At 38.3% G+C, this 17,171-nt stretch overlaps 1 non-coding gene across 1 annotated transcript; it reads left to right on the top strand.

The window, feature by feature from the left end:
• Window positions 1-10,272: 10,272 nt before the first annotated feature.
• Window positions 10,273-10,345, top strand: Trnap-cgg. Its single transcript has one exon. It is a non-coding gene; the product is annotated as a tRNA-Pro (tRNA).
• The last annotated feature ends 6,826 nt before the right edge of the window (window positions 10,346-17,171 follow it).

The following is a 17,171-nucleotide window of genomic DNA, read 5'->3' as shown; positions in this document are numbered from 1 at the left end:
ATTGGCCCACCCTTAACTGCCAATAACTTCTTAGGGGTGAGTCTGATCAAAAAGTGCAAGAGTACTTTTCTGCTCAGAATCATCCCCTGATCCTAGGGTTTTCAGATGTACATGTACTTCTGAAACACCCTGTATATATATATATATATATATATATATATATATATATATATATTGAAAAAATCCTCATTCGATCGATATAACGAAAAAAAAAATTGGGAAACTCAATGTGTTCTAGACCAGTCCTCTCCCCGATGTGAGTTATTCATCAAATGGAAAACTTCATTGACATGAGGTGAAATTTTCCGATTTAGACTATTCTAGTGAATTCTGCATGACGTAATGTCGATGTTAACTCGAACATTTTAGAGTTTTACATGTGAAGTTCCAGAGGATCAACACAGAAAAATTGAGAAAATTCTCTATGGCGTCATCATGGAAAATAACACGTAAATTCCGTAGGGACGTAGAAGTTTCTAGATTTTTTTTGCGTCTTCTTTGTGTGACAAACGTAAACAAAACATTGTTTTTCAACTGAGCTTTCGATGGAATATTCTAGAATAATTAAAGAAATTGTTTTTCATTCTTGACCTTGACCTTGTACACCCCCTATAATAGCGAGGTTCCGGATTCGACGACAGTCATTGTGAATGATACAGTTCATAAAAAAAGAGGCGTTGAAAAGTAATTTCAACATCGGTCATCTTCACCTCGAGTGATTTCCACTAAGTGATCAATACTGTTTAGTGATCATCGCAAACTCAGAAAACGATGGATTTGAGAACTTGTTCGAGAGTGATCAAAATTTTTGAGACTGCATTAAATAATCCATCTGCACGTGAAGCTAATCATTGGATATCCTGGTGCAATCACTACATTAATCTCTATCGGAAATTGTTGAGGAAGATTCATCTGTCTGTGGGTGAGAAACGAAGGTTAGAAACGGTAATTGTATCAATCAACGCCTGTTGTGAGAAATTTCGATTGAAGCAACGAAGTGGTGGAGCCATTGGTAGCTCTTCTCGAATAAGACTAAGGGAGAGAGTTGTATGGAGAGATATAGAATCTGTTTTCAATAGCCGAATACACACAGGTGCCATCATTAACTTGAAATAGAAGGATCTCAAATCTTCCTTGAAAGATTCTAGAACGTTAGTAGTTAAACGTTTGAGAGACATTTTGGCGAGAGAAGGAAATCTGAAAGTAAACGGCGTTTTAGCTGCAAAATTTCAAGTTGTAAAAGATGGTGAAATTATTGAGGAAACAAAACATTTCAATACAAAGAATCAAGTTATTTTACCAACTACGAACATTAAAAAATGCTTCAATGAACATCTCACAGAACAATTGATGGAGAAAGTGGAGGATTTCCAAGAACGTGATTCTGGATGGAGTCTCACGGAAATTATGTATCTCACAATTAATATCAATCGATACGTTCCACTTGTTGCAGGATTAAACACTTATCTACCTTTACCCAAGAAAATTTAATCCAAAAAGGCAGTGGTGAATGTGAAAAATAATGATGAATTCTGCTTTTTCTGGTCTGTTGCAGCTGCTCTCTATCCTGCCACGCAGAATACCAACAGAGTAACTTCATATCCACACTATTCAACAGTTACAATACCTAACAAACAGACAAAACTCAACTATGCAGGTATTGATTTTCCAATGAAACTGAAAGATATTCCAAAATTCGAAACTATGAATGGATTATCTATACACGTTTACGGCGTACAGAATGATGATGTTGTGCCTATCTACTTGAGCAAACAGGAATCTGAATTGCCAACCATTCATTTGCTCTTATACAGCACTAATTTAAATCTGAATCCTGATGTGCAACCATTATATCACTTTGCCTTTATACGTAATTTATCTCGATTGATTAGCTCATAAGTATCAAATTATGAGCATCGTATGTGGTATTGTGATCGTTGCTTGGGACATTTTTCAAAAGAAAAATCGTTCTATGATCATCAAGAAGATTGTTTCAATATAAATCAATGTAAGATGGTTCTAACCTCTGAGGAAACAAATATTCTGAATTTCAAGAACCACAAGTTTAAAGAGATGGTACCATTTGTCATATATACAGATCTTGAATCCATTATCCAGTCAATTGATAATGAATCTCTCACACAGAAGCATATACCACACAGTGTTGCATTCTATTTACACTGTTCTTTCGACAACATACGATCAAAATTCAAGATTAGATGTGGCTCCGATTGCATCGATTGGTTCATAGATGAGCTGCAGCGAATAGCTCAGGAGGTTGACAGTTGTTTAGATATGAATGTTCCAATGGATCCACTTACAAACAAACAAATTATGGAGTATGAAACAGCTTCAACTTGTCACATTTGCCAAAAATCTTTCACAGAAAATGCAACGAAACATCATGATCATGATCATTTCACTGGAAAATATCGCGGTCCAGCACATCCTTAATGCAACGTCAACTATAAAAATTCCCGAGTTATTCCAGTGATATTTCATAATCTTTCCGGTTATGATTCACATTTCTTCATCAAACTTCTAGCTACAAAGTACCCAGATTCATTGCATTTGATCCCACTGAACAAAGAAAAATATATTGCTTTTACAAAACATGTTCAGGGCACCCAAGTCAGTTTACGGTTTCTTGATTCGTACAGATTTATGGCCAGCAGTTTAGAGAAATTGGCTTCTTATCTAAGTGATGAAGATAAACGTATAACATGGCAATTTTGTGATAATGATCTCGAGAAATTCCAACTTCTAACTAGGAAGGGTGTGTTCCGCTATGAATACATTGATAATTGGGATAAACTGAATAAGGAACAATTACCCTCAAGAGAAAAATTCTATTCAAAATTGAATAATGAGAATATTTCTATGGAAGATTATGTTCACGCTCAAAACATTCGGAATATTTTTGATATTAAATCATTGGGTGAATATTCTGACATATATTTGAAGACAGATGTCTTATTATTAGCAGATATCTTCCAAAATTTCAGACACAGTTGTCTCTCCGTATACAAGCTTGATCCTCTACACTATTTCACAACACCTGGACTGGCATTTGATGCCATGTTTAAATGCACTCGTGTGAATCTCGAATTGTTGACTGACATTGAGATGTATCTATTCATTGAAAAAGGTATTCGAGGAGGAGTTGCTCAATGTGCAAATCAGTATAGCTCTGCTAATAACAAATATATGGGAGATAAATTTGATTCTAACAGAGAAGTGAGTTATTTGATGTATTTCGATGTAAACAATTTGTACGGTGCCGCTATGGCTCAGTATCTCCCGTATGGATCATATGAATGGGTGGATCCATCATCAATTGATGTTAATTGCATCTCAGACGAGTCCTCCATAGGATATATCTTGGAAGTTGATCTGGAGTACCCGAGAGAACTCCATGAATTACACAAAGACTTACCGCTTTGTCCAGAACATTTCATTCCACCGCACAAGAAAATTGCAAAATTAATGACTACACTTTTGTCGAAGAAAAATTACGTAATACATTACAAAAATTTAAAATAATGTCTCAAGCTAGGAATGCGAGTGACGAAAATTCACCGTGTATTGAAATTTGCTCAAGCTGCTTGGTTAAAACCGTATATCGATTTGAATATTGAATTGCGAAAGAAATCCACCAACGAATTCGAGAAGAACTTCTTCAAGCCTATGAATAACGCTGTCTTTGGAAAAACTATAGAAAATGTGAGGAAACAGAAAGATGTCAGACTTGTGACAAAATGAAATGGAAGATATGGCGCTAAAGCTTTGATTGCTCAACTGAATTTCCACAGCTGTACGATATTCGATGAAGAGGAGAATTTGGTCATCATCGAATTGAATCGTAACGAAATATTTTTCAATAAACCCATTTACATTGGATTCTCTATCCTTGACATTTCCAAGATATTCATCTATGATTTTCATTATGAATATGTTAAGAATACGGTTGGCGATCGAGCGAAATTATTATACACTGATACAGACAGTCTCCTGTATCAATTCAATGTCCTAGACATTTATGAATACATTAAACATGATATCTCCAAGTTCGATACGTCAGATTATCCTGAGAACAATGAGTATGGTATTCCAAGAGTCAATAAAAAGGTGTTCGGTTTAATGAAAGACGAATGTAACGGGAAAATCATGAGTGAATTTGTTGGCCTACGAGCCAAGTCTTATACTTTCAAAATTCATGGAGAAAATAAAGAAAAGAAGCGAGCCAAAGGTGTCAAAAGTTCAGCCTTGAAAACCATTACATTCGATGATTACAAAGAATGTCTCTTTCATAATCAGAATTTAATTAAGTCCCAGTATTTGATTAGAAGTATGAAACATGATGTTGAGACGATCCACCAACGGAAATTAGCTTTAAGTTGGGATGATGACAAGAGGATACTCTATCCTAATACTACTGATACTGTACCATACGGTTATGAGAAATGAAGAGGAAGACCGTGATTTGTCAATGAACATTGGTTTATTTTGTATATATTGTACATTTATTCTTGTATATAAAAATATTGTACATCTTTTTTTGTAATGGAAATAAAATGAATAACACAAATTATAAATCATTTTTATTGATCCAATTGTTGTGAGAGTGATCGAAGCCCAGCCATTTGACAAAAATTTGATTCCCANTGATGACAAGAGGATACTCTATCCTAATACTACTGATACTGTACCATACGGTTATGAGAAATGAAGAGGAAGACCGTGATTTGTCAATGAACATTGGTTTATTTTGTATATATTGTACATTTATTCTTGTATATAAAAATATTGTACATCTTTTTTTGTAATGGAAATAAAATGAATAACACAAATTATAAATCATTTTTATTGATCCAATTGTTGTGAGAGTGATCGAAGCCCAGCCATTTGACAAAAATTTGATTCCCACGTCTTCGAAGGATTTTTTCCGCGAGATAGACATCAGGGTATTTGACTTTGGTTAGTTCCTCTTGGTAGAATCCACCTTCAATTGGCTTTCCTTCGTAATCTATGAGTTTGTACGTCACGGAGTCGGTGTTGACAACTTCATCGATAGTAAATATTTCCGTTGTTCAGTTGGGTGTATAGCCTTTTTCAAATACGTTCTTCTATTTGCTGATCCGCACTCTGTCTCCAACTTTGAATTTAACTTTTTTCGTACGATTCACGTGGAATTTACCGTAAACATGTCGTAGAAGATATTTTTCATGGTCCGCAGAGACATCTATGGGTTTCATATGGATTGCCCGATGCTTTGTGTTGTTATAAGACTGAACCAGCGTCTTGACTATAGGAATCCATTTGTATGTTCCTGGCAAACTGAACTGCTTCCACATTTTTTCTTTGAGTGTACGATTGAATCGCTCAGGTATAGACACTTTAAGATTACTGAATGTTGAATACATAGTGATACCATTATCTTCCATCAGTTTCTTGAATTCATTGTTGTAGAATTCTTTTTCTCGATCCACATGCAATTGTTGTGGTTTACGTCCATGCTTCAACACAGACTTCATGGCATTCGTCACATCTTTTGCATTTTTAGTTTTAGTTGGCACAGCTCAGGCATATTTTGAAAAAATATCAATGACTGTTAGAAGATATTTGTAACCTTTGTTTTCACGAGCATATGCAGTCATATCAACAAGATCAGCCTGCCAAATCTCATCCAGTCCGCGCACATCAACATGCCGTCGTGAATAATTTCTTCGAGCTGGTCTATGAAGCTCCTCAACTACTACCGCTTTTTTATTCATTCTCCAATGCAATTAAACGTTTATCCAAGTTAGCAATTATTTCAGAATTACGCAACGCCAAGTCTTGATTTGTATCCTTTTGAATTCTTTTCAATTGTTTCGTGATCATTAATTGCAGACCATCAAGGATTGACTGAATCTGACGTGAGACAAATTCTTTCAATGTTGTTAGTTCGTCACTCAAATGCCTAATGGTCTTTGAGTGATCAACCAACCATTTTTGTACTTCCTCTTCATCTACACGTTCTTGTCTCATAGTCGCCAAAAAATTTTCTTGAAATGATTGGATCATTATTTGAATTCCATCAATTCTCCCACCCATAGATCCAGTGACATTATATATAAGACGAATCTCCTCTCTCATCATATTGCACATTATTTTTAAGGAAACTGCATCATAGTCCTCTACAGAATCAGCTAAATTACACAGTCTGCGATGATCCATATCATAGTGTCCATCGGGAGTAACTTTAAAACGTTCTCCTGGAGGACCCCGACTACCAGAAGTCCTCACAACACTCTTACTCAACTGACGTCCAAACACGTTAATACTCATATTTCAAATGATGAATTATCATTGCCACAGTCTAATAAATAATGCCGGCCTCCCGCAATTCTTCCATTATTGACATAATTTCATTGATGTGACTCATATTTCCAGCTGATTGTGATGCCATAAGCAATCGGAGTCTATCCACCAACTCATTTGGATCATCCCAATATACATAGTCCATTTTTTTAGGTTTTATTGATGCAATCATATGATGAGGAAGAGCTGTTCCAGTTTTCTTGGAGTCAATAAGATTTGCGATAATGTTGTGATATTTCATGCTGCTGCTTTTTCGAATAGCGCCACTAGGCTTGTACCACATTCGATGAGCATTTGTACTCCGTATGATATTACCGTAAGTATGTTTATCAGTTTCGGTTATGAGACTCATGTTAGGTGACTTCTTAAAGATCAATTCAATTAGACCAGGAGTTAATGTATATTTCTCACCCTTAAGGTTCATTGAATTTCCATGAAAAGTGACCACAGAATCACCAATCNAGCGCGAAATCAAAACCGTGAATCAAAACCGCGAATTAAAACCGCGAATCAATTAATCCCACCCCACCACCCACTCGCGGGGGCACCCTCAGACCTTTCTGACCCTTCCCAAAAATGGTTGGGCCAGAACCCGTCCTACACATCTACTATTCTGTATCCAAATCAGTCTTCTCGAGCTCTGTATCGTATCGATCTAAATATGTTTGGAGAAGCTTGTGTGAAGCTATAGGGGATTCCTCCTTGTTTGATGAAATAGGATCATTTGGAGTCATAGTTTTTGTTGGGGATATTTTTTTCACATGGGTGCGTGTAAATGTGCTATCTAAATCAGATGGGAGTTCTTCTAGAGATTCATATCGAGAAGGACTCTCACAGTCTCCATCCATATATTTCTGCATTCGAACAGGAGTACCAGCTATCTTCCTCTTTCTTCGCTTCTTATTTGAAGATTCATTACCGATTGATCCACCAATTTCTCGAGCGGAGTTATTACTGGTTTGAGTACTTCACTCATAGCTTTCTCAGTGGTTTCTCTCCCCAATTTTATCATCTTATGTTTGCGGCGAATGGCATCACTCGCTTGAGTGATATTCCGCAATATATTTGTCTCCTTTTTGAAATTTTCTCTCTGCATGTTGACCGTTGTGCTGTCACGCAACAACTATTCTCAATCCCTTCAAATAATGCATATTTATCTTTTCATGAAGCAATCGAATCCTTTTCGATATCGGCCATTATTGAGTTCACTATCTTTATCAATGACAACGAAGGTATATTTGCTTTCATTCCAGCATTTCGCACATAAATCTTTGAAATCTGTGAAGGACATGTTAGTATTAACGTGATCCTCATAAATATGCTTCAAATTCATCTCGTCTTGACGGAAAAGTATCAGAAAATTTGTGTTGTCACGCACAAGATGCTTTGGTATACGAGCATAGGTTTGGCATAGGTAGAAATTATCAACACCTCTATGTCGTCCCATACAGAAAAATGCTCGCATATTATCTTGTTTTTCACATGCCACATCATCAAAAATCATGATAGAATTTGGTCGAGTATTTTCTGGTCTAATAACTTCATCATGTTCACTATACGCAAAATAACCTATCCCTTTTATGCCAGAAAGTAAACGGTTGAGAAATTGATATTTCGGTTCATTTAAAGATTTTGAATATACATAGATATTCTTAAATCGTAACCCATTAGGGTGGACTAAGAGAGCCAATAGGGCGTTCGTCTTTCTACAATTTGAAGGTCCACAGATAACTGCTCGTACACTACTAGGTAATAGAGGCCCGTGACGCTTTTTCTCACTCTTCTTTTGCATCAGGTTGTCGAAATTCATTATTGGAAGTTGTGGATTCTGCTTTTTGAACTTCATGGTTAATGACTGACTGATCGGAGAGCTATAAATATCGCTCATTTATAGGAACCGGTGCCATTCATTTGCTAACAGTTGAAGTTGGATCATCATCATAGTCGCCCTGTTCTCAAGGCATACACATGTTCGATCATGTTTCATCGAATCATTGAGATCCATACCCCTCCATGTTCTAGCAATGACTGACACACATACTTATGAATACACAATATTTATTCCATCACTTATCAGTTCTTATTTGGACATGAAAGGGTACAAACGCAAGAGAGGGCGGCAAGGTAGAGGCTTAGTGAATAGTATTATCAACAAACTTCCTGTTGAACTACATATACCAGGCTACCAGTATTGTGGTCCTGGGATAAAATTACAGATACGATTGAAGCGGGGCGATCCTGGCATAAATCCACTTGACGCAGCCTGTAAAGAGCACGATATAGCCTACTCAAAAAATCGAGATAACCTGATTGCACGACTCGAAGCGGATAAAATTCTTACAGAGCAAGCCTGGAAACGAGTTTTATCAAAGGACGCAAGTTTGGCCGAAAAAGCAGCTGCTTGGTGTGTAGCTAATACAATGAAAGCGAAAACCTCTCTCGGAACGGGCATAAAAAAAATTCGTAGCCGAGGGGTTACGAAAAGGAAGAAGAGAAAGAAGAAACGTGGTAGCGCTGTGAAGAAGAAGAAGGTCTCCTTGAGACAAATTATTCAAGCTGCTAAGACTTCCATGCGTCCAGGAAGTGACGCCATCAAATCGGCTCTCAAAGGGGCACGTAAAGCACTGAAAAAAGTTGGTAGTAGAAAGAGAGTGCAATCCCCTCGTATCTTACCTGTACCAGCCAAAATTGGAGGTGTATTACCCTTCCTCATACCTCTTTTTGCCAGTTTAAGTGCCACTGGAGCATTGGCAGGTGGTGCTGCGGGCATTGCAAAAGCTATTAATGGTGCTAATGCAGCTAAAAAAGCACTACAAGAGAGTATAAGACATAATCAAACTATGGAAGCAATTGCATTGGACAAGGGCTTATACTTGAAACCTTATAAGAAAGGCTTGGGACTCCATTTAAAAAATGTATAAAGCTACCACACCGAGCCCTCACCGACATTGATTTATCAAAATATGCCAAAGCCATGAGAATTGCACATTTTCGTGGAGTATATATAAGAAACGAAATCCCTAAGAAAGGTCCACATAAATATGAATCAGCTATCGTCAATCTTGATGAAAAAAATGGACCTGGTACGCATTGGGTTGCATACAAAAAGCGAAAGAATCAAATTTTCTATTTCGATAGCTTTGGTAATCTTCGACCACCTCCAGATTTGATGAATTATCTCGGTTTTCGGTAGCATTGTACAATATAATCATAAACCATATCAAGAGTATGATACAGTGATATGTGGGCATTTATGTCTAAAATTTCTTGATGGAGAATTGATATAAAATCTGAATACATTCCTTTACGGACATCAGTTGAATGTTAACAACGATGAGTGAATCTTTCACCTTAACACTATCAGGCACCTCCTCAGTGTTGGAGGCTCATTATTTTCCACCTATTGAATTATCACCATTGAAGAGCTATACTCTAGGACTCGCTGAGCTACTAACCTTCAATTCTATACCCAACATAGACATTGGGAACAATAAATTTTATGTTGGTGGTAAAGTCATTAAGATACCTACAGGAAATTATGAAATTGAAAATATCGAAGATTATTTGGTGGAGAAACTCGCTGAATATGACATATCAATTACCCTTAAACCTAACAATAACACTTTGAAAAGTATCATCAAGTGTAGCCATCTCATAGATTTTAACAAAAAAAGATTCTATTGGTCGTTTGTTGGGCTTTGCTCCGAAAATTCTGATACCTCATGTCACTCATGAATCCGATTTACCAGTGACAATCCTCAAAGTCGACTCACTGCGAATTGAATGCAACATCACCACTGGAGCATACATCAATGAACAAAGAGTGTACTCTTTGTTCTCTTAGAATTCTTTAATGCCTAAAGGAGGTTAGGCGGTGTTTAAGATGAATTTGAGAGTGAATTTCTGTGGTTCCCGGTAGCTTAGTCGGTAAGAGTGCCCGGCGCGGATCTGGGAGACCCGGGTTCGATTCCCGGCTGGGTGAAGCGGAAATTTTTTCTCTCAAAATTCTAATTCTCTTAGAATTTTTTTTTCACTATACATGAATTCTTTCCAACGGTTCCACCAGGATAGAAGATCATTGAAGTGCCATCAAACATCATTTACCTTCCAATCACCGTACAAGCAATAAGTCATCTCCAACTTAGAATTGTTGATCAAGAAGGTCAACTGGTGAATTTCAGAGGAGAATTTATAACCATAAGACTGCCCATAAAAATTTAGTATGGGTATTGTTTTTAATAACAAGTCAGGAGGCAGTTATAAAAGCGAGTCATCATTCCCAATTCGAAACAGTCATCGAAAACCTCTCAAGGGGTTGACACCACAGAATATCAAATTCCTAAAGAGTTTAGGTCTCAAACTTCGGAAAAGGAGAAGACATTAAGGAGAAAAATTCGCACATTCTTCTGTTTTTGTATCATCAACTGCAACAAGCCATGGAAGAAATCCTGAAAATCCAAAAACCCATCATCTTTGATGAATCCATTGCGCATTATGAAATTCATGCGCATCAGCCATTTGCATCAGCAACTTTCAACAATAATGATGAAATTCGCATCGCTGTTTAACATCAAGACTTATTCTTGCTTCCATGTAAGAGTTCACTGCATATGCATGGACATTTAACTAAACCCGATGGACATGCTGTTACTCACAAGAGATTAGTGAATTGTGCTCTTCTTCATTTGTTTGAGGAGATACGTTATGAACTCAATGCTATTGAAATTGATAAGAATAAGAATGTTGGCATCACAACACTTATGAAGAATATGATATCGCAAACTCCAAGTCAAGCTGCTTTAATGGAAAATGCTGGTTGGTCACTTAGAGATGATCAATCTACTATCATTGATGCCAATGGATATTTTGATATTTCCATTCCATTGAAAATGATATTGGGGTTCGCTGAAGACTTTGAACGAATCATCGTAAACGCTAAGCATGAGTTAATCCTCACTAGAGGGAATACGGACGTAAATGCAATCATTCAACAACCAGCAGAGGGAGTTGCAGCTGAACCATTCAAACTCTCTCTCAATAGGATCGAGTGGATGATTCACTATATCAAAGTAGCTGATTCTAGGAAAATCAGTTTGTTGAATTATATCTCTAAGGATGTACCTATCCCGATCAGTTTTCGAGCTTGGGAATTATATGAGTACCCACTCTTACCAGCTACCTCTAAACATGTCTGGGTAGTAAAATGTTCAAAGCAACTGGAGAAACCTCGATATGTCATCGTGGGATTTCAAACTAACCGCAAAAATCAAAATAATAAAAATGCTAGTCGTTTTGATCATTGCAATATTCGTGATATAAAGCTATTCCTCAATTCACAAAGTTACCCCTACGGTAATTTGAATCTTGATATTCCTCATAATCAATACGCATTGTTGTATGACATGTACACTAGTTTTCAAAATTCTTATCATGGTAAAGAGGCTGAGCCGCTTTTGAATAGAGCCGATTTTCTAACATTTGCCCTACTCATTGTTATTTACTGTTCAAAACAGAATGAATATCTCAAATCTGGACCAGTAGATATCCGCCTTGAGTTCGAATCAGCGAATAATTTCCCTGCACAAACAGCAGCCTACTGTTTAATTTTACATGATCGGATAGTTGAGTATAATCCAATTAGTGGAGGTGTAAAGAAATTAATTTAGACATATAAAATTATTATTCACATAAACTTGTTTATTGTATCATATATAAGGATTGTCAATAAAAAACCAAAAAACAATATTTCTGTGTTTAATTATTTAATATCATTCATGAAAAATCTTTTCTTTGTTTCTTGAACTTCCTACGTGAGTGTAATTGATATATTTGATCATGATGTCGATTTGGTTTATTTTTTCTTCGCTTGTCACATGATCTTTCCTCAACAGAAGACACCTCATCACAATCGTTGATACTCGATGAGGTACTGGGCACTGGTTCACTTCTTTCCTCATGGCTTGAGTAATTGATTTCGGTCCGTTCGCCTATTCCCAACTGCCTACGACGTCGAATTATCTTGAAGTTCCCTTGTAAATCGAGGAAATCGTGAAGGAAGTCCCATACCGTTTGTGGTGGATTATCACCATAATAATTAATAACAATGTCATCGTATTGACAAACATACGGTGGGATAGTAGATAGCAATTCAACTTCGTCTGCATTCAAATGGTGTTCATTTTTCGAAGCACATCGACGTTGTTTTATAAGCTCCAAATTTTCTTCGAAATCGATAAAACTTTATAAACAATTCCAAGCTTTTTGTGGTGGATTCTCACCAAAATGTCTGATAACAACTTCCTCGTAGTTGACCAAAAATGGTGGGAGGGAACAGAGAAACCTCACTTCGTCTGGACTCAACTGATCTATGATGAAGACTGACAGTAATTCACGAGGGAACGCTTTTATAATTAGTTAAAGAACATTCAAGAAAATTAATTACAAAATTTTTACGCATTTAAATTGCATAATCTATAACTTAATTCCGTTTTATATTCATCTAACGAGAATCTCCTGCTTTCGAAGATGCAACCCTGCTCTCAGCAACTAATTTCTTAACCCCATACCCCTCAACCCCAAGCCCTCAACCCTCAGCCCCTTAACCCCAAGCCCCTTAGCTCCAAGCCCCTTAGCCCCAAGCCCCAAGCCCCTTACCCCCAAACCCCTAACCACCCATCCTCGAATCTTCCACCGACCCATTCTACCCCAAACCTTCTAGAGCATTCTACCCCCGTTCTGCCCCACCACCAAACCATTCTGCCCCACCACCAAACCGTTCTACCCCACCACCAAACCTTCTAGAACATTCTACTCCCTCCCACCCGTTCTGCCCCACCTTCTAAAAAACTCCCACCACCCCGTTTTGCCCCACTATCAAACCTTCTAGAACATTCCACGCCCCTCCCTCCTCCCCCTCGCCGAACCTTCCACCACCAACCTGGTCTGCCCCACCGCCAACCCGTTCTGCCCCACCATCAAACCTTCCAGAATATTGCACCCGTTCTGCCCCCACCATCGAACCTTCTAGAACATTCCACCCACTCCCCGCCCGGCTCTGGACCTGATGACTCATTTCTCAAGGTGAACCCTCACCCCACTCCTCCACTACCTTCTAGAACCTTCTACCTCACCCCCTACCGCACTCCTCCCTCCCCCCGCAGAACCTTCTCAAACGCGGCTCTGGACCTGATGACTCATTTCTCAAGGTCAAAGTGATCCAGAACCGGTATTGCTCTACTACTTGGGTGGTTTCCCCGAGGATCACACCTCGGCTGGCGAAACATCTCCGCCAATCAGAGTCCTGCTCGATTAGGCTGGGCTAATCACTCGGTTACTGTGTCACGGCACTGACCCCCGAATTTAATTCCGCGTTGACCATTGACCTAATTAGTCGTGTGACAACTAAGTGAATTTAGTGCCCATCCTGTGAATTATCCGATTGGATTCTTGGATTACCTCAGGATGCCTGCTAAGAAAAAGAAGTTCGGCAAACGCCGAAACGTGAGTTTTTTGTGATTTTCCATGTTTTATCCGAGCCATTGAGCATGGCGTCGGTTTTCCACGCCTGGTGGTTTCCCTCACGTTGGCCTTCAGCCACGTGCAGTGACCTTCGATCCGATTAAACGGTTGTTAAGTAATTTATTGGTGGTTTTTATATTTTTTTTTTAGATGTCGATTGTCCCCGGATTTTTACCTATGGGTTTCTGGTCGATTTTCATCGACTTATTCCCCCCTAGAAGGGTTGGCATCGTAATTTCCGTCCGGTTCTGCCCCGGCGGCATTGTCGGGTCTCTTTTCATTAGTTATTTGAAGCTCTAAGGAAAAAGTGATGTTTATTTCATTTTTCTCGGTCGAAATTGTGAGATTTTTCGATTTAAGCCTTCGTTTCTCTCTCGCTCCCGTAGCAGAGAGTCTTCCCTCTCCCTCTATGAGAAATTCCCGTAGAGCGGCTCTAGCATTCTCCAGGAATGCTTTCCCCTCCCGGCATTCCACTAACGTCGATCCGCGCCGACAAGTTGCGGCTCTCGCTTCACGCGAGCGGTCCCTCGTTTAAAAATTCCCTCCGGGTGTTAATCAACCTGGAGTGGCTCCCAACGATCCAAATTTGATAATTTTGGTATCATGGGCTTCTCCAGACTCTCCCGAGAATTTTTTCTCTGGGCCCTCCGGATTTTACTCTACCGGTTTTCCGCTACGGCGAGTTCAGTTTTGTTGAACTTTCATTTTCCGCAGTACGTTATACGTATATCACTGGGTTTATTTCTTCTCTCTCTCACTCTCACGGGTATTCGCATACCTTTCCCCCAGTTCCCGGAATTCTCGAGCATTTCGGGATTAACGAACATTTTCGTATGGTTGCTGTTGTCCTTGTGTTTTCGATAACACCTGAGGAATTAGATCACATTACCCTTATAGTCGAAACGATCGCAATTACATTATTTTGTTAGTATAATTTCAGATCAGATTTATTAGTCTCTTTATTAGTTTCTTTGGTTTTTGTTAGGAGAGCGATGATTGTTATTGAGAATTTCCGTTTCTTTTGGAAATTATGTAAAAGTATGTAAAGTATTCATCTTTGAAAATTTCAATAGTGCAACAAGTAAGGACAATGTCGATCTCTTTTTTTTTGTTGTTTTGACCGCCCAATAATCCGTTTCCACCTGAAATCCACCCCTCTCTCCACAACCTAGCACACTGAGCGATCCGAGGACCGTCACCTTTCCCTCAAAATCTAGTTCTCTTCGTTTTTGGTTTGTCGTTTGGGAATTTCCTGAGTGTTTGGACTCGAAATTCGTGTACTTTCGGTTTGATAATTCCAGCTAAAAATTATCTGGCGCCCATTATTCGTTTTTATTTTAAGTTAATTAGATTCAGGGGAAGAAGGGCGAAGGTAATAGACCTTTTTAACCCCTTTTTAAGTAAAATACCGGATTCCAGTATCTATCCACTGTAGTGAGATTTATCTCCAAATAGCAAAACCCGGGGATTCATCCTTAACAGTTTGAGAGTCAAGAACATGAAGGGTCTGCAAAGGAGCCGAACCTTGAGGGTCAGAAAAAATAAGAGTCAAATGTTCGATATTCCAACATTTTTAGGGTCAGCAATTTTCAGGGTCAAAATCTAATGGTCAAGAACATGAAGGGTGAGAAAAAAGGGTCAGTATGCAGGAATCAGGAGATTCGCGGGCCAAACCATTCGCGGGTCAAAAGATCCAAGGTTCGAGAGTTATAAGGAGCTGTCAGTAAATTAAAGGGTCAAAATTCTCGAGGGCCAATACCTACAATGGCCAGAAAATTCCTTGCTCCATCTATCCCCTCTCTAAAAGCACTGAAGAGTAGAGAATTGGCCCTGTCACTCCAACTATCTCCCAACTCTCACATTTTTCTCAAATGTAAACAATAGACAGTAACGTTTCTGTCTACCAGCTCTCTCATGGGTTCATTAGGGTATTTTCTCATTTTATTCATTAATTCTCTGTTGCTCATTGAAAATTCATTGCCGAATCGATAGAGCGCAATATTATCTCTTTATGGTAATTCGAAGATGAGACAATTCGGCGCGAGAAAGGAGCAAAAACGAGCGGAAGCTGAGCGGAATTGAGAACCGCTAGGGCTCCCCCTTCTCCACGTCAACGGCAAAAGAGTGGAAAGCCAGCGAGCTCAACTCCTGCGCTCACCATTGCACCCCACAGCCGACATACTGACACGAGCCTCTCTAATTCTGCTCTCTGATTGGTCAAACGTCATTTATCAATATCTTTTGAATGAAGCTGCGGATCGAAAAACTTCATTGGACTTTTCGAGCCAGAATTGAACCCGCTACTCTCCATTTTAGGGAATATTTCCACTTCTGGGATCCCCTGTATATACCATTTACTCGAACATATAACTCGTTATAGACATAATTTTTAACCATGTCGTTTTTTCGTTGTTATCTTGTGAAGACTTTCAATGGATCTCATGATCGAACTCTCGAAAAAGCTACATATAATTATACGTGATTGAAAACATCTCTCCGAAGATCTATATACCAACATTACCAACATCATCAACATCACCAATATCATCACCATCATCGACATCATCAACCAAATCAGTATCATCATCATCATGCATGCGATTTCTGTTCCAGACATTCAGGAATAAACGTGTGACATCTCCTTTTTATATAACAAGAAAAAATCTGTCAAATAAATTTTTTTTAAAGATTCTTTCCATAATCTTTGGGTTTTTTTCACAACTAGGAGGTAAGAAAAAAAGTAATTATGAAACACCCTGTATGGCGATCAGTGGGATAACGCCACCAAGATTAGAAGAAGAAGAAAAAGAAGAAGAAGAATACGAAGAAGAAGAAGAAGACCTCCAGATTCGAACTTCTATGAGCGTCTGTATTCTTTGCCCGCATAGTGAAAGATCATAGGCTTCGATACCCACTCGCTTCAAATCCCAAGCACTTCGATTTCGTTCATTTCACGTACGTTTTTTCAATCTTTAAAAAAAAGTAGCTTTCTGTGCAACAAACCGTTTTCTGAAGTATAAAAAATCAAGAAATCAATGTAAAGACCTACAATGTTGCATAGAACTGTCTTTTTGCTAATAAATATGTGGAAAAATTGAAGTTTCAAAAACATCTGGGGGTATTCACTATACTTATCTATCTAGACATTGTTAAGATTTTCAATGTTCTGATTTGAAGATTTTCGAGTTTATTCGCATCATTCTTTAGAAAATGCACCATTGTAGAAGGTGATTACGGAATCTTTACATTCCCATGAATCTCGAAAAATAAAGAGTTGTAATACTTGTATC

Source organism: Diachasma alloeum, unplaced genomic scaffold (assembly GCF_001412515.2).
Source record: "Diachasma alloeum isolate Michigan unplaced genomic scaffold, Dall2.0 Dall_scaffold_01153, whole genome shotgun sequence".
Taxonomy (NCBI): Eukaryota; Metazoa; Arthropoda; class Insecta; order Hymenoptera; family Braconidae; genus Diachasma; species Diachasma alloeum.
Note: the sequence above shows the minus strand (reverse complement) of the source record. Positions and strands in the feature narration are given on the sequence as shown.